Raw genomic sequence first — 19,741 nt, 5'->3', positions numbered from 1 at the left:
GAGATTGCTTTCATTTAAGAGTGAGTGAATGTTTCTGTCTTTTTTCCCATAAAAATGTTCTTAGATAATTTCTGTGATTCTAAAATGACAAGTGTGTAAGTGTATCCATAAAAAATATGAAGGAATAATATATATTCGCTAAGTGTCATTTTACCTCTCTACCTGGTACTACTTAAACCGATGTTCTGATACCTCCAGTGTTTACTTTCCAGTTTTGTTTTTTTGTTTTTTGTTTTTTGTTGTTTTGGCTTTAACCTGTTCATTTAAAAAATTATTTAGAAAGATTAGGGATGCCTGGGTGGCTCAGTCAATTACGCATCCAACTCTTGGTTTCTGCTCAGGTCATGATCTCAGGATTGTGAAATTGAGCTCCATGTTGGGCTCTACACTCAGCATGGAGTCTGCTTGAGATTCTTTTCTCCTCTCCTCCCCCCTGCCATTCACGCTCTCTCTCTCTCTCTCTCTCTCTCTCAAATAAATAAATAAATAAAATCATTTTTAAAAAAATCACTTAGAAAAATTCTTAAAAGCCTCGAGGAAATGAGAGTTTCTCCATCAGGACCTTGAGAAACACAGTTTTTGGTCCATCACAAAATGCTAATGAAGAACAAATTTGGAGACATCACACTTCCTGACTTCAAACTATGTTGTAAAGCTATAGTAATCAAAACAGTCTGGTATTGGCATAAAAACAGACACATAGATTAATGGAACAGACTAGAAATTAAACCAAATATACATGGTCAATTAAAACAAAGAAGCCAAGAATACTCAATGGGGAAAGGACAGTCTCTCCAATAAATAATGTTGGAAAAACTAGAGAGCCACATGCAAAATTATGAAACTGGATCACTGTCTCAACCATACACAAAACCCAACTCAAATGGATTAAATACTTTAATGTAAGACCTAAAACCATAAACCTTTAGAAGAGAACATAGGCAGTAAGCTTCTTGACATTGGTCTTGGTGATGCTTTTTGGATATGACCCAAAAATCAAAGGCAGCAAAAGCAAAAATAAAAAAGTATACTATGTCAGACTAAAAAGCTTCTGCACAGTAAAAGAAATCATCATCAAAATGAGAAGGGAACCTAGTGAATGGAAATATTTACAAACTATGTACCTGATAAGGGGTTATTATTCAAAATGTATAAAGAACTAATACAACTCAAGAACAACAACAACAAAAAGAAAACAAACAAAAAGAAAAAAAAAAAACCCCAAATGATCTGATTTTAAGTGGGCAGAAGATCTGAATAAATATTTTTACAAAGAAGATGTACAGATGGCCAGTAGGTACATAAAAAGGTGGTCAACATCACTAATCATCAGGGAAACGCAAATCAAAAACAATGAAATATCACCTCACACCTGTCAGCATGGCTAGTATCAAAAAGACAAGAGATCACAAGTGTTGGTGAAGATGTGAAGAACAGGGAACCCTCATGCACTCTTGGTGGGAATGTAAATTGGTGCAGCCACTATGGAAAACAGTATAAAGGTTTTTCAAAAAATTAGAAATAGAGCATCTGGCTCCCTGCTCGGCGGGAAGCCTGCTTCTCCCTCTCACACTCCCCTTGCTTGTGTTCCCTCTCTTGCTGTCTCTGTCAAATAAATAAGTAAAATCTTAAAAAAAAAATTAAAAATAGAACTATCATATGATCTAGCAATTCCACTTCTGGGTATTTATCTGAAGAAAATAAAAACACTAACTCAAAAGGAAATATATCCCCCTCTGTGCATTGCAGCATTCTTTATAATAGCCAAGATATGGAAGCAACCTAAGTACCCGTCAAAGGATAAATGGATAAAGAAATATTATATGTAACATATAATCTTTATTCATATATATAGCATTATATATATAATTTCTTTATCCATATATATAATTTATATGTATATGTATATATAAATGATATTATTTAACTACAAATGAGATGGAAATTTGGCCACTTAAAACATGGACGGAACTTGAAGGAATTATGCTAAGTGAAATAAGTCAGACAGAGAAAGACAAATATTCTGCGATCTCACTTATGTGAAATCTAAAACAACAACAAGAAAACAACCCATCAAGCTCAGAGATACAGAGAACAGGTTGGTGGTTACCAGAGGCGGGGGTGGGGGAGGGGCAAAATGGATGAAGGTGGTCAAAAGGTACAAGTTCCCAGTTATAAAATAAAACCCCTGGTGACTGTAGTTAATAATGGTACAGTATATATTGCTAAGAGAGTAGATCTTAAAAGTTCTCATGACACACAAAAATTTGTAATTATGTATGGTGACAAATGTTAACTAGACTGTGGCAATCATTTGTCAATATATACAAATGTTGAATCATTATGTTGTGCACCTGAAACTAACATAACACTTTATGTCAATTATACCACAACAAAAAATGCTTATTATGTCCATTCAGTACCTTAATTCTATGTGACAAGATGGTAAAGGCAGAAAAATGCTCATATTTTTTGCTTTCGGTGTGATCAGTGTGGAATGCATACAGATAAACGAAATTCAAGAGTATTGCCGATATAAACAAGAGATGTATTATCACTTTGCACATCTAGTTATTATCAACCATGACAAATAGCTCAACGAAGCTCGACACATTCGTAGGTGAAAAGGATTTGAATATTCATAGCTGAAATTCACAAATGCAGATGCAGCTGACCCCTGGAAAACACAAGCAAGTGTAGGAAAGTAAGAAGGGCTAATAAGGAGGGTGACCAACAATAATCACCTTTATTGCTACAAGTTATGTTGGTGCAGATAACGCTTCACACTTTTTTCTTTTCTGAAATCTTTATCTAAACTGCTTTTTCTTCTGCTCCTCCTCCTCTTCTTTTTTGTTGTTTGCTAGGGGCTATGTTCCACTCATTACCAATATTGGAGTTGCCATGTGAGCTAGACTAAGTGACCCAGCGCCAAAGCCCTATCTTATTGCCTGTGTTCTAGAACCACTCCTGGTATTGTCTCTGAGTGCAACAATCAGCAGAGATGCAAGGGAGGGGCGGGCAGATTGAGCATAGGGAAACGTCAAACTATGACACAGTATGATAAAGCCTCAGCCGTCCCTCTGGGAAATTGGAACATGTACTGTTCATCATCGTGGTGCCTCATTGGGCCTTTATAACCCTGCTACCATCAGTCCCTGGATATCGATGTCTGGGAAGGGTAAGCCATTGAGGGAGGGACTGTCTGCTGCCGAGGCAAACCTAGAAAGGTGTGGATAGCTGGGGCAACAAGTTCTTCCTGGAGGGGGATGGCTTCCACCACAGAGATCCATGAGGACAGAATGCAGATTGTGTTAGGTCTGATAAAGATCCCAATCCTTCAAAATGACCCCGGATTTCATTTGAAAGACTATAGATTTCATTCAGGCCTGATCTTAATGTGCAGCCTGCAGTGTATGCCAAAACTTCCCCATTTACTTTGGAAAATATTCTAAAATCTCACTGACCTGAATATTTGGTGCACTGTAAGGTCACTAGGAAGGCTGTTTAAAATGTACTTTTGAAAGAGATTTCTAGTTTGGTTTTCAAGAAGAGATTGAATATGAAAATTAGGTTTTGGAGGGAAATGATGTAACTCCAGGAAAAAGTGATTTAATAACAGCAGGGGGAAAGAGAACTCATAGCACATCGTTAAAACTGTGTTCGACCTTAGGCCGTGCTTTAGATATTCACTTCTGAGCCTGTAAAGTTCAGCCAGATTCATTTCCCAAAAACCTCTTTAGCCTTTTCCTGTCTCCCTAAATCCAGACCGGGATATCATGAGTCTAAAATTTAAATTCCATTCGGGGCACTTAAAATCTTTAGCCATTAAATCAGGTAAACATTTTAAAAGTCCTAGTTTGGGGGCATTAATCCTTGTCTCTCTCGAGAGTTTTCTTAGCTCTGCCTCCAGAGCAGCCCAAAACAGAAGCAGCTCCACTAGGCAAAGTAAGAACATTATCTAAGGACACCAGAGCTTTGCTGTGAACTAATCTGAAATCAGTTTCCTATGCATTATGCTTCTGTGCATTTTTTTTTTATCTCGTCAATAAAGGTACTTTCAATAAGTTTCAATATCAGGAATGCTAAGCCATTGTTTTCGGTTGCCTTGCCAACTGTCAAACCTTTGTTTCTCTGGTGGCCAATAAGAGTTAAATCAAATCTATTCCTTGAAATAAAAACAAAGAAAAGTTTAGTATTGTAAATTTAGGATTCGTGTCATTGATTAATAATCCCATTACTATGATTTGATCCCATCAATGATGTAAAAATGGAGTTCAACCTTATCGTAAAATTTCACATTTCATTCGGGAAAGGAATGGAGGGTTTCTTCGGGTCTACGTATTGCAGTGAAAATAAATGTTCTCCATTAGTACTAAAGGCATTCTTGGAACTCTTCCCTTTGTTCAATTAGCTTGATTAGAAACAATTCAGGTGCAATGTTTTCTCTTATTAAATTCATATCACCCACAACTTCCCTCAAATAAAGCAAGGTTAACATTATGTCCTCAGTCCATCAGAGTAAATGACAATATCCAGATTCGTCTCGCTCTTCTCTTATTGCTTCTTCTCCTTCTTTTGTGCCTCCTCAACCAGAGTGTAAGCTCCCCCACGGAAGAAAATCAAGTCTGCTGTCTTCTATTGCCTTCAGTGCCTGGCACCGGACCAGTGGGTAGAAGAGTCCCCAGGGCTTGGAAGAGTAGGACAAGTAAATGCAATTTTACGATGTGGTGGGGTTGAAGCTGTATCGTCTATCAGCCGGATGGGCCTATTTAATTAGTTCCAGTGAGAAGGCAGGGGAAGGGCACAGCATCAATAAAATAGAGCTCAGTCAGCAAGTGTGACTCATGTCAGCATGTAATTCCCCTTCCTTCTCCAGCCACTGCCACCATTCAGCCATCTTTTCCATGCTGATAGTCACAATCTGGCAGGTGTCTCTCCCCACTCTGCCCTCCAGCCAAGACTCAAATTGATAAAATTGTGGGTAAAGAGAGGATGAAGGAGTGACCCTTGCAGCATAACTCACCCTAAGTCCCACATTTCGGTAGAAATCACCTTAACAGGAAGTGATGAAACATGGTCCTCTGAAGCCGCTGGGGGCCGCATAGGTCTCTAGAACCCTAGTACGAAAAATAAGTGTTAGCAATGCAGACTCTCGGGTTCCACTGCCTTCACACTGAACCAGAATCAGTGTGTTAACATGGTCCCTAAGTCGTTCACAAACACAGGAAAGTTTGAAAAGCACTGGAATACCCTTCATTATGCGTACGAGAAAACAGAGTCCTACAAGAAGCTAAGTATCTAAACAAAGTGTGACAGTAAAGATTGGCCGATCAATTAATTCATTGACCCTGAAGAAACAATAACATTACAATATGTACTGAACTTTACTAAGAAAAGGGCTTCAGCTACCAACAAAAGATTCACCAATAATTGAATGAGAAATCCAGTTACATGACAATACACAGGAATAAAACTCGGAGTTCATTAATCTTTCTAAGCACCATCCTAAGGACGACTCAGTGAATACTTGCATAAAATTAAATAAAATATTACTTTTGTTTGTGTGTTTATTGCATTGTTCTGTTTTTGCCTGGACTAAGTCACATAAACACTAAAAAGTAGACAAAAGTCTTGGTCATTAGGCAAGACTTATAGGAATTACTAGGACTTCCAAGGTTGTTACTTCCTTTATCCTTGAAGTTTCTACCCGGTCTGTTATTCCACCTCCAGCCACATGCAAATTCTTATGATATTTTTTTTTGTAATTACTTGTTAATAAAAGGGAACACATGATCTACATGGAGAACACAGCAGAGTATTTCAAAGAATAGAAATTAAATTACCCACAACTCCAATTCAAGAGAAATAGAGTTAACATGTTCATGTATTTTCTTCCAAATTTTTAATGTAGTTAAAATGACACTGTATTTATATTTCAGTACGCTGATTTCTTTTAAATTATGACAAAGTATATTATCATGTTATTACCTGGAATATCATCAAAACTTCATGTAATCATACTGTACTTTCAGACTATAATAAGATCCTTTATAATCATAATGTTAATGATTACGTAATATTTTATTGGGTACCATAATTTGATTAGGGAAAATAAAATCTCATTGTTTAAATAGAAAAATTTAAATTTATATTGTATTTCTTCTTCTGTGAATAATTTATTTTTCCAATGCTCGTTTATCTACTGAAGTTCATGGCATTTTTCTCATTGTTTTGCATGTGATACTTATAGTTACAGATACTGTATTTCAGTTTATGATAGTATTGTCTGTTTCTGGACTACATTTTTGAGTGAGCAGCTGCTTTTACTCTTGTGGCTCTGTGGTATGTTCACATACATGATTGGCAATGTTTTTCTTGCTGCTTTCCAAAGTTTTCTTACATATTTTCATATATAAGGGCCTTCCAGGTGCCTCTATTTTCCTATATATTTTCGAGGTTTTGGCTTTTTACTTGTTAATTTCTAATAAACTGTTATAGTAAGAGAACTTGATGGGTATTACACTGATTTTTTGGAATTTACTGGAATTCCTTCTTGCCTGGAATGTTTTATATATGTTCCATGTGGGCTTGAAAAGAATGTGTATTCTCATATTAGAAAGTATGGTTATATATAGATATGTATATTAAATCAAACATGTTATTTCATCATTAGTAGGATATTCCATATCCTTAATTTTATGTCTGCTGGATCTTTTAAATTTTTGAAAGCTATGTTAAATTGCTCACTATGATTTTGGATGTCTCAAATTTGCTTATTATTTTCTTAACTTTTGTTTTACATATTTCATGACAATTTAGTTAAGTACTTACAAGTTTCTGATTTATGTACTTGATGGATTTTTTTCTTTCTCTTATTATGCCATGCCTCCTAACCCCTGATAATATCTTGGCTCACATTCTATTTGTATCCTTGATATTGTTATTAAAGTAACAATAGTGGGTTTATCTTTTTCCATCTTTTGATATTCAACTTTTCTGTGTGCTTTTGTTTATGTTGTCTATTGAAAGTAGCATATTGTTGGATTTAAGAATCTGATTATTTTTTCTTTTACCTTATGAGTTTAATCCATTGGTATTTGCCTTAATCATTGATATATTTGGACTTCTTTATACACCTTATTTGAGGCTTTCTTTTTACCATTTTTTTATTTACTTCTTTTTTCTTCTTTTAGTGTCTCTTTGGGATTTGATATTTTCCACTTTCCTCCTTTTTTCTCCACTGCTGATTTGGAAGCTATAGACTATTTCTAATTTCTTGGTGATTATATTTAAACGTTTATATATATGTAAATATTTCTAACAAAGTTTACTTTTTCTTAGTACTTCTGTCTTCCTCTCCAATAGAACTTTATTTCAATTTAACTACTCAACCACCCACCTACAATCTTCTAATGTTATGGAGAATTTTATTTTTCTGTCTTAAATGGAAAAATGATCAATTATGTTTAAAAAGTCAATTACATTTAATAGGTCCTTTTATCATTTTCTGAGCTCACAGTTGTTTTCTGGATTCCCTACCTCCACTCTCCATTCGGGGTTATTGACACTTCTATAATTTAGAAAGAGCCTGTAGGGGGTAAACTCTTTTTTCTGGCTATGTCTGGTTTTCTTTTTTTAGTTTTACCCCACCTGTTCATACATACTAGTTTCCCCACGTACATAGTTTTAACTTGGCAGGTATGTTTCTTCAGCGTTTTAAAGATATCATCCTATTGTTTTCTAGCAACTGTGGATGCTGAGGAAGAGTTTGTTGCCAGTCTCAAGGTATTTCCTGTCAATATAATTGGCGTTTTTCTTTGGTAGTTCTAATAATTTTAATTTTTCTCTGTGTTCCTCAGTTTCACTATGATATCCATTTTGCTTTAAATTTATTTATCTTGCTTGATATTCATAGTCTATTTTGTTATGAGAACTCGTATTTTTTTTCAGTCCAAAATGAAAACATTTCTTCAAAGTTATTTTTCCTCCATTCCCTTATTCTGGAACTTCTATTAGACATGCATTAGAGCTGCTATACGTATATCTAAACTGCTCTTTCATGTGTCTCATCACCTTATCACTCTGAGCAAACTCTTCAGTACCATCTTTCAATTCGTAGGTTCTCTCTTTGACTAGGACCGATCTATTTTTAGAGTCTCTAATTTCAATGACCATCTTTTATTTTCATAATTTTTAAAGTGTTTGTTTTTCATGTCCATTTAACTTTTTTATCTTATCTTTTTATATTTTATTCTTCTATTACTCTGATTCCTTCATTTGGCTCTTTGAGCATTCTACACATACTTATTTTAAAGTTTTTATCCAACTGATATAATACTCTTTGAATCCGAGGTCAATCCATGTCCTATGGTTGATTTTGTCAGATAGAATTTCTATGATTAAATTTCTTCACACAGTACAGAAATTTGGTTGTATTTCTGAAATTAATTTTCCTCACATATGGTAAAATTTTCGTTTGTGAGCTCATTTTGAATGCAAAGCTTTGGGGTTTTGTTTTTGTTTTGTTTTTTACTCAGTCTCTCTTTTTAGTTATTTACTTGCTCTGTTTTTTTACATTTTATCTAGAATTTCTCTATGTTTGAAATGGGTGGGATAGGGAAATAGGTCCTACTCAGTTCTGTCATATGTCATCTCTTTCATCTCTGTATCTATCTTAATATTGATATAAATCCCTCCAAATTTCACTGAGATTGTGTTCAGATATGTTAAATTTTTAAATGAATTTGGGAAGAATTGATGTCCTGTTTAGATTTCCCAACCAGAAACATGGACTATGTGGATTTCTGTTGAATCAGGTTCTCTTTTCTCTCTCCTAGTAAACTTTCACACTCTAGTGCCTTTTGGAGTCGTTAAATCCATCTTTCTCAAAACAGGGTTCTTGATCAATATTACTAATTTAAAATTCCTTGAATGTGGCCAGGATGCAGGAAGATTCAGACTTGATGTGATACTTCTCCTTAGTCCCTACAAGGTCTCCTCTATCAATTAATGCCACTCTTTATTTGTGTCTTGCCATCAAAGGATTCCATGGGCAGTGCTTCAGGCTCTGTAAGGACATGAGTGCATTTGTCTCCCTTGGATTGCTGGCTATTTTGATCATTTAGACCTACATCTTCTTGGACTAGTTTCCTATAGTCATCTGTTTCCTTTTTTAAGGACAATGTCAAGGCCCAAGGCCAGAAACACATGGCCGTTAGCCAAGGGCAGAATTGGTCTATAGGGAGAGCACCAGCAGTTGTTGATTGAAGGCATGTGTGGGTGTGTTTGTGTATATTTGTGTATGCTAAGGGCACCTGTGTATAAACCTCTGGAGAAAGGAATCTTATAATTGTTGAGCTCTGCTTTCTTTACCTTGCATTTTGTCAATTATAAAGTATTCGTTCTGAGTGCTAATTATCTAACTGGTGGGGGAGGGACAATAGCAATCTAATAAATAAATATGCCATATTGTTCATGTTTAATCCATTTAGATTTGACCATGTGTTTATTTAGCAATGGGAGCTTTCAAATGTTTTTGGGTACCAGCATGTTATACGCTTGAACCTAATTAACTCCTTTCATTCTAATTTATTTATATCTGCTATCTTCAAAAGAAATGTCACTTGGCCTAGTACTCACCAAAGAAAACTAGATTTGAAATACAAATAATTTGTTCTGAGAAAAAAAAGTGTTTACAAGGTAGAATAATTTCTGAACTAGTTCTTGAAATGACAATTAACGTATACCTATATGTGATATATACATACATACATATGTGTGCATATATATATATATAAACATAATCTTTTCTTTCAAAATAAAGATCCTAAAGTTTAAATCAAATCAAAGTTTCAAGATCTACAAAATACCTGATGAAAACCAAACCAAATAAAACCAACACAAAATCTCATTAGACAGCAAGGACAAAGCCAAATTGTCTTGAAATGAAATGTGTGCTACGTGGGTCATCTGTTTTGGAGCCACAAAATCAATTTGCCACAAGATAAAATAATTTCAATCAAGCATTTTTAATTAAACGAGTTAACATGGCACCCCGTTACCCTAATTTAAGAACTAAATACAGTATTTATAGACACTTTTTAGGAACTTCAAAAATAGATAACAACAATTATACTTAAAATTCTGGATTAAAACAAAATCTTAATACCCAACAGATTAAAATAAGTTATTATAAGAAGGAACTCCACAATGTTCGTTGTTTTTTTGCTGCTTATACTGTGCAACTTTGCAAGGGTCATGAGAAGACAAACTAGAGAGATTCAGAACATTCCTTTGGCTGAATTATGTCCTTGTAGTTTCCCACAGATCATTCAATTAAAGCAAAAAGCCTTGAAGGATTACAATAATAATCTGAATCTTTGACTGTGTTTATGTTATTACTCCAAAGAAGCGAATGTTATCCTGTGAAAATCAATGACATAGGAAGCAATAAATATGCTATTATTTTGGACATTTTTGAGACTGGGTCTTTAATAATCAACCACAAAAAGTTCCTAGTTCAGAAACCATCTTTGCAAGAATAAAAAGATTCACTTTAAAATATGTCTTAAGTATATCTTTCATCCTCAAAGACCAGAAACTATGTGAGTCCCTAGTTTTTCTCCAGGTTCTGTAATGTTCCTTCAACATTCCTTCTGAGGATTTAAATGGATTTAATTTTTATTGGAATGAAATTTAATAAAACCATTCCTCATTGCAAAATGTCAGTTATTGGAATAGTGACCGTAACACAAGCTTTCAGCTTTTCATCCAACTTTTTATTACTAAAGGATTCGATAGCAACACGTTTTTCAAGTCACCCCTTTCATCTTCAAAGAACAACTTTCTTCATGTCAGCTGTCTTTCTAACGTCTCACCCAGCCCTTTCCCATTCCTAAGCCGAGGAGCCCAGTTAATCATAAGCATGGTACAAAAGAGAAGTAATAAGTAGGCTCTGCAGATTGGAAAGCATGCCAATTTGTGGATTTCTTAAGAAGACAATCTGAGTTACTGACTTTCAGGATTGGGCTAGGTGTTAACAAACATCAGTCCAAATTCTCACCTCCTCTGTAATATCCCCCACAGATCATATCAGCTAGCTAAACCAGTCTAATTCCAAGGAGTTCATCATCTTTCATGACAGACCATTTTGCTTTGAGTAGTACGAACGTGTATTATAAATTATGTTAATTCCTAAATTTAGATCTGCTTTTTTATAATGTTCACTGATGGGGACTCCTGGATCTCCACAAAGAAAGTCTATTCCATCTTTACCAAGACAGCACTTAATATTTTTGAATATAAATATGCTATCTACCCATCACCATGTTGCCTTTCCCTTTCCAAATTAAACATTGGCACATTATTCAATTTAATTCCTTCACCCTTTCTTATGTAAATGTACTCCAACTTCCTATATCCATCCTTAAAAATGCGGCTTCCAGAACAAAAGAAGATTGAGACATAATCTAATCAATGACAGCTGAAAGAGGGCTGCCACCTCCCTATTGTAAACCCTTTTCTTGTAGTTTTCTCCTTAATATGGAATTTGCTTTCTGGTGAGTGATATCAAATTGTTTTATTTTGAATTTACAATTAATTCAACTCCCTGGGCTTTTTAATCTGATATGTTGTCAGTACAGTCTCTTTAATCCAATATTTATCTTTTTGGCCCTATATGAAGAAATTTTTATTTTCTTTTGTATTAAAATTAATAAAAAAAGAATTGGAAGAATGCTTAAATACCCACAATTTCACCACTCTAAGCATGTCGAGTCAACTTCTTAAATTTTTCCCTAAGTCTTTCCTATACGCTTAATCGTAATCATATCATAGATACCATCTTGAACTATTTAATTTTATATTATGTCATAAATATATTTTCATATTTCTACATGGATTCCAAAATTTTCATCTTTTTAAAGTGTTCTACAAAATTTTTCATCAATTGATGCGTCATAGTTTCATTAAGCATTTCCAGTTTTTATCATTATAAATAATTCTATTTATTTCCTTAGAATAAACTCCCAGAATTATAAGGTTGGATGAATCCCTCTGTGAGTCTACAGTGCTATTGCCGAACTGTTTCCCAAAGATGCTTGTGCTAGTTTTCCCTAACTCTCCAGGAATGAGCATTTAAGGATATCTTTGTTCCCCTCAGATTACTGGATGAATATTCTGGATGTTGAGTTTAACTTCTTTTTCTTTTTCAAGATTTTATTTATTTATTTTAGAGAGAGAGGGAGAGCAGAGGGAGGGGCAGAAGGAGAGAGCGAGGGAGAGGGAAAGAATCTCAAGCAGACTCCCCAAGGAGTAAAAAGCCCCACATGGCGCTGGATCCCAGGACCCTGAGACCATGACCTGAGCCAAAGTACGCATCAGATGCCCAACCAACTGAACCACCCAGGCATCCCCCCCACCCCGAGTTTAACTTCTTCATATTAGAAAATAAAGAGCTATTATTGTCCTTTTCTACTTTACGCCAAATTCCCTAGCAATGCCATGCAAGGGTCTGTTAAAACTTGGCCTCAGATTGCCGTTCCCAGGTTATTTCCTCCTAGCCAGGCAGGATTAATAACCTCGGCCTGTCTGTTCTGTGTTCCGGGTAGGCTTTGTAACGTGCACCATGAGTAAAAGAGCTGCAGTAAGCATGAGTAAGATACACAATCCTTCACATTGTTTCATAAACATTGTCTACACGTTCGTCTCTCACCTAGACTGTAAGGTTTTCAAGGGAAGTCTGAGGTCTTCATCTTTTTTTTTTAAGACTTTATTTGTTTACTTGACAGAGAGAGAGCGAGCGAGCACAAGCAGTGGGAGTGGTAGGCAGAGGGAGAGGGAGAAGCAGGCTCTCCACTGAGCAGGGAGACTGACTCGGGGCTCGATCCCAGGACCCTGAGATCATGACCTGAGCCGAAAGCAGATGCTTACCAACTGAGCCACCCAGGCACCCCAACTGTACCATTTTTCTGTCACCAATACCTACAAGTGTACCTAACATGAAGAGTCAATGTTTTATAACAGAATAGAGGAACATATCCATTCCATCTTGTCAACAATGGCCTTATTGTTATAATGGTATCTTGTTATTTTTTAAGATGTATTTTATTGATTATTATTAATATTGAGTATTTTCCCATGCTTATTCAATCATTGGATCACCTGTTGTGTGACTGCCTATGTCCTTTGTCCATTTATATGCTGAGATAGGCCTTTGTATTTCTCTCATCAATTCAAATGTTCATTTAATTTCTTTTTGTTAGCAAATAGTTATAGAGCCTTGATTATTTGCCAGGTATTGTTCTAAGTGCTTTACAAATATTAGTTCATTTAATCCTTGCAAAAACCCTTTGAGATAGCTGTTATCAGAGGTGCAGAGAAATTAAGTAGCTCGTCCACTAGTAAGTGGTAGAGCCCGGATATGATTCTAGGGACCTCAGAGTAAGAAATACTCCAAAATGGGCCCCAGGCAGCCTCATACTCACTGACTCCTTCCTCCCTCTCCCCACGTGCAATCCTGATTGTGGAAATATTACCTTTGTTTCCAGAATGTAATTTATTTTCCCCGCTAGGACGGACATTCATCTATAGGACTGACTTTCTCCACAGTTTTTTCCAGCCTCCACTGCTGGGGATTGTGCCACTCAGTCAGCTAGACACACTGCTCGCCTCCATCGGGCCGCCTGGATGCTAGTAGGCAGACTGTACCCTCCACTGAGAGACCCCCATTGCCTTGCCCCAACTATAAGACAGAACCCTTAGTGACAATGAAAGCTTTCTGCTGATCCTGAGCCTACCACACCTTTTGGGTGTCACAATCTGAAACTGCTGTTTACACCTGCAGCGATCAAGGTGTCCCTTAGCGAGTTAATGCAGACCTGCATCCTCCAAGGCACCGCACAGGTAGACACAGGCTTACACTCTCAGCTGTAGCATTCTCTGCCACTTCCCGGCATAGTTCCCATTGGCCACTGCCCTGCGTAGAGAACCCAGCCTGCCTTGTTGCATTGAGAGACTCTATTGGTCTTTTTCTTCATGTTCTGTCCTCTTACTTTAAAGTTGAGAAAGTTGTCAAACCTTGAAAGACACTGAGATTGGAAGGCAAGTGTCAGGTAACTCCTTTAAAGTTCAATCTCATTGATTTTCTCCCATTAATCCACCTTGTGGCATTTTTTCTGAATATGAATTCCATTTCTCAATATATTCACACTAGCAAATTTATTGTCTTAAACTTGATAAAATTGTGTCTTGTGTTTTCATCCAGTTTACTGGCTCAAAACTATTGTCAAATATAAAACCCCTTACATACACCCAGGGTCTCCTGTCTTATCTGAACACCTACAGGTCTATACAGCTGCCCTCTAACCCAGCCTACTCTTCTCTCCCCTGTCCATTATGTTACCATAAGAGATTTTGGAAAATGCCTTCTTGAAATCCAGGCAGATTGTTTACAGATGTGCCTGATAAAACAATATATTTGTGTTAAGAAAGGAAAAAATGTCCCCAGGGATTTTGTGATCTTTATGTTCCATTGCTTTATCTAAATTGTATTTCTCCTCCATATTTGGAAGCTGTAAAGTTGTTGTGGGATATCCCTAAATGGCTATTGATCTTCATTCATCCTAATAGTCCCTGTAGGTTTCAGAAGTAGGGCTATCTACTTACTAAGGTCCCTAGTTTTACAGTTTCCCCACGGTTCCTCTAAGTCTGGCAAATTTTCTCAGGAGAGCCATACGTATTTCACAAGGTAGAATTGACTGTTACTTTTTTAACTCATCAGGTATTTCTTCATGACTAGATTTGCATAAAAATAGCTTTCCAGTAAGTCTTATAAGGAGGCAGATTATTTCTTTACAGTCATCAAGAAATAGTAGGAATGATTTTGAGAAGAATGCAATGGGGACTTTTCCTTTTTGTAAAAGAATAGTTTTGCTGCTTTCACAATTAAGTGATTTCAGTTGTTTATAAAAATAGATCTCTTTCCACTTGTTTCTGGTGGCTTCTATCTTCATATGAAAGACCCTCACCATTTCCACTCCCTCATTTCATTGACCTCTTTAAATTGACATCGAGTGAAACTGAAGGCACAAAATTCCAGGTACATTTAATTAACAGATAGTGATCAAATCACTTACAGAATTCGATTCTGCCTCAGACATTACTGTGTATTACAAACTAATTTTTCAGTGGCTGAGATATAAGAAAGTAGTTTCACCACCGGATCTTAAAATTTAGAATGGAAGTCCTGAAGTGATTGCATGTAAAAAATTCCATCCTGTCTATAGTCAACCCTAGCAACAGGGCAAGCATAACAGAAATGAAAAGCTTTTACCTCCTCTATGAAATTCTTGACATTTTCCCATTGCTATGGGGATTTTCTTAGCTGAATGCACACATGCAACTTTAAAGGAGTGCTTCCCCTTAGCAAGCTCTCATGATATTTTTCTCTAGTGCTCCAGAACTAGAATTGTTAGTTTAACCTCTCCCCTCTCAGAAAATAGAATCGAACTCAGATTTCCCTTTTTAGACTTATGTCTTTTTAGAGTCATGTTTACCCTATTCGTCCTGACTTTTGATAATCTCTCATTCCACAGAACAAGACTGAAAAGAATGAATATTTTGCACTTATAAAATTTAGTAACTACCCCCACTGACTACTAGAAAGCTTAAAATGAGAAAGCTAGCATGAATTTTAGTTCCTTAAATTCAGTGTCGGGTTTTTTAGGGTTTTTTTGTTTGTTTGTTTGTTTGTTTGTTTGTTTTTTTCACTGATTTACTGGCAGGACCAAGTGAACAATTGTTTGTTGGTATAAAAGGCATCCTTTTACTTTAACATGTCATCAAGAGTAACATGTTCAAAATGCACTCTCTTGGTTTTAATTGTCAAGTACTATATCATTTGTGTGTTTTCGTGTATTATGTATTGTATTGTGTATTGTGTGGAATCTTGGCCATTTTCCTTCAAAACCCAGTCATAAAAGTAAACTAGCAACATATATGACTAGCTCTGTTGTCACACCCGTTCGAGTTCAGTGCAGTAGTACTCAGAAGCAGGCGGTTAACACCTTTGCAAACTGAACTAAAGAGCCAGTTTCATTGTAATGTTAATCGCAATTTGTCATGATTTTATTTTAATGTAGGCATCAAGCAAAGAAACAAAATGAAAACACATTGTCAAAAAGTTATTTGTGGACACTTTAGAAAACATTAATGGTTCCATTTATATGTATGACAGAGTGAGAAATGCAACGGAAAATGTTAAATCCCCACACCGTAGTGCTGAGTAAATCTCACCCTGCGGCAATACCAATGGCTGGATGAAACAAATGTGCCCTTTGCTGCGCACGCGCAGAGTTACCATGTCTTCATACACCAGAATTAGTGACACTTCACACTCTCGGGAGGCTCAGAATATAGAAAGCTAGTGGATGAAAGAATATTACCTAATGTACCAACAATTCAAATGCACACGTGACGATTCGGTTTCTGTTAGCATAACACGCATGGAATGAGATCTTCAGAATTCCGCAGTAGCAGGTGTCGGATATATAAATATACATACAGAACTGTACACTTGGCTTCTCTCTAGTTGTTTCCCCTTTTCTGTTACTCTTCTTTTTTTAAGACACTGACCTTATTGCTTATTCAAGAACCAGTTACCTGAAGTGACTGTTATGTTCTTCAGATTAGAATAATAAATGCATATGGTTTTGTGCTACTGTAAAATCCGTTTAGAATGCCTTTTAAGTAGATGAATTCTTTATTTGTAAACAGACGGACACTTCCGCTCTAAGAGTTTCATCTATCTGATTATTTTGGATATAGAGTTCATTGCCTAGTATACAATCCCCTGATTAAAAGTTCTGTGAAAAATACATTTTGTGCAGTTGTACTTTTGACAAAATGGCTTATTGACTCACAAGGGTCATCGTCTGCTCCTAAACATGGTATTTTGCAAGAGTTGAGAAGTGTCATATGCCAGGTGACCAAATAGACATCTCCTCATTCATTTCATTTCAAAGAATTGGAATATCACTTTATGGTCTGTGCCGCTATCCTACATGCATAGTGATGATTGATAAGACTCACTTCAATGGTTTAACACTGTTCAGAGACTTCCAAATGAATTCTGGTTAACCAGCTCAAGCTAGGCTGCTAGTGCGGCAGAGCAGGACCAGATCTACTTACCACATACGCAACACTTAGGGTAGAGTCTGGCACATTACAGGATATCAAGAAACGTATTTGGTTTGTACACAAAAAATTATTTACTTATGATTGTAATAAGGACTGGGAATGAGAAAAAAAGTGCTGCACAATGAGAATCTAAGAATAGGAGATAGTTTGGGAGCTGGGATGGATGGTTGGTTGGGAAGACAGTCGGGTTAAAAAAAAAAAAAAGTCCAGGGAGTGGTTACATGCTGAGAGAAATGCCTGTAGAAAGGCCTGAAAGTGGGAAAGCTGCTAGGACTTGGGAGGGAATTAAAATAAATCCAGCATGCCTGACACAGAATAAGCAAGAGAAAGGCAGGGTCTAGAGGTTGAGGCAGGGGTGAGATCACGGAAGTTGTCATAAAACAAATTAAGGAGATCCATTATCCTAAAGCAATAGGAAGTCACTGAAGTTTTAGGTAAGGGAATGACATCATCCATATAAATATATAGGCATATGAGGGCTGTTCAAAAGGACATTCACAAGAGTAATTATCAATGTATTGTATACCAGTAGGTCATTCACCTTCTTCAAGTCTTCACTCAAATGTCCCTCCTCCACGAACGTCCCACCTTTGACCATCCTAAGATGACATGACCAGTCCTCTCATACCAGTTTCCAGATCCTGCTTCCTCTTTGTTTTTCTGTAGCACTGTCATCTTTTAACATTTTAGACAATTGACTTACTTATTAGTTTATTGTCTATCTTTTCTTGCTAGAATGTAAGATCCACAATGATTTTTTTTTTCTAGCAAGAGCCTGGCAGATGAGTTTTCTACAGATATTTGTGGACTTAATGGCCCATCACATTACTATTTGAAGCTATACTGTAAGATGGTCTGTCTATCAGTGTTTATGATTCAACACACTTGGTTTAAAAAAACATTTTCCTAACTGTGCAGAGTCCTAGGCAAAGCATGTACTGTAATTTAATTCTTAAACATGAAAATTGCTGCTGCAGCAGAATCTCATCATCTACTTATTCAAGTTTATGGAAAAACATTTTTAGTTGATCTTTTAAATTGAGCAGATTTTTAAGAAAGGATTATGAAACTTGGGTCAGGAGTCAGGAGTCACAGTGACAGCTTAGCTATTTTATATTTTACAATGTTATTGCATATCCCTATCAAAATGTACTGTTATGCTGACAAAATTACAGTGTTTTCACAACACTGCAGTGATTAACCCTTTAAACCTTTAGTTTTCAATGACTGTACCCTTACTTGACGGTGTTCTAAGGACTAATATGCTGTTGGCAAGTTATAGCTTGTGACAATGTCTAGAATTCCTTGGAGGAAAGCCAGTTGATTTGTAAAAAATGCCAAGCAGTCTGCCTTGAATTTCTCTGTGTGTCTGACCTCATCTAATCAGAAGAACCCTTAGAGTTTCCTGGCTTATTTCACAAATTAAAATTTTCTGAAAAATCCATTCTTTTCATCCATGTCGTTATTACCCATGATTTCCCATTCATTCATTTATTAAACTCATTTACTGAGCATCTACTATGTTTTAGGTACTGTGTTAGTTATTGGTCTATTCATTTGTTAGCTCACTGGCCAAACATTTATTTGTTTGTGTTGGAGAGAGGCACAGATTTTAAGAGGTTAAATGGGACAATTACGTAGTCAGGAAATTAATTTATCTGTAAAAAAGCGAGAAGAGTTAAGTAAGTAGAGGAAGACATATTTGATTTTTATGAAAAGAATACACCTCAAATTAGCTCCAGTTTTAAAAATTACTTTGGCTGTAAACAAGGTTGAAAGCAAGAAGACGAGGTTGTAACTGAATATCTTCTTTGTATTAAACACATACAGATATATTAAACCAAATATAGAAACCAAAAAGTAGTTATATTATTTCAATTATATGTTTAGCACTAGGAGGAAATATGTTCACATATTATTAATAGTCTGCTTTCTAAACCACTGGAAGACAACTTACACATGAAACCATAGTGCAAGATAATAAGACTAAAACAGGGCAGAATGTTTGCTGAGCTGGATGTCTCGCCTCTGCTCCCATTTTTAGAAATTGGGCTACTTTGTTCATATTTGCAAAATCAGTGCTATTTCAAGTCTGAATCAAGCCAGGTAGTTTTTAAGAATGACTTTTCATCGCTGTTCTAGAGTTTCTCTTACCAGCTCTCCTACCAATATTAGAATCCTGCCTTTACCCTTGGCCTGCTCTACCTTGACTGGGCTCTGCTCCCTCATGGAACACTTGTCTGGATAACCAAGTACCGCCTGTTTGGTCTTTGGCTCACCACGGCTAATAGACACCTAGCATTTTCTGGCACATTGTTACCCTAGTACATACAATTTGGGCTTAGGCACCTGTGTTTTGAACCCTAAAGATGGGCTCAGGTCCCTATCCTATTTTTTTACTCTCTCTGTAGCTGGAGCAGCCTGAATAAGACATCAGAATACATACTCTCAGCAACAGTTAAAGCAATCTAGTCTACATAAACTTGCTTGTAGTTGGTAAAAATAGACATAGATTGTACCAGAACATTCTTCCACACCTGTAAGA

Source organism: Ursus maritimus, unplaced genomic scaffold (assembly GCF_017311325.1).
Source record: "Ursus maritimus isolate PB19 unplaced genomic scaffold, ASM1731132v1 scaffold_29, whole genome shotgun sequence".
In the NCBI taxonomy this organism is placed as follows: Eukaryota; Metazoa; Chordata; class Mammalia; order Carnivora; family Ursidae; genus Ursus; species Ursus maritimus.
The sequence above is the reverse complement of the archived record's forward strand: the minus strand, read 5'-3'. Positions refer to the sequence as shown.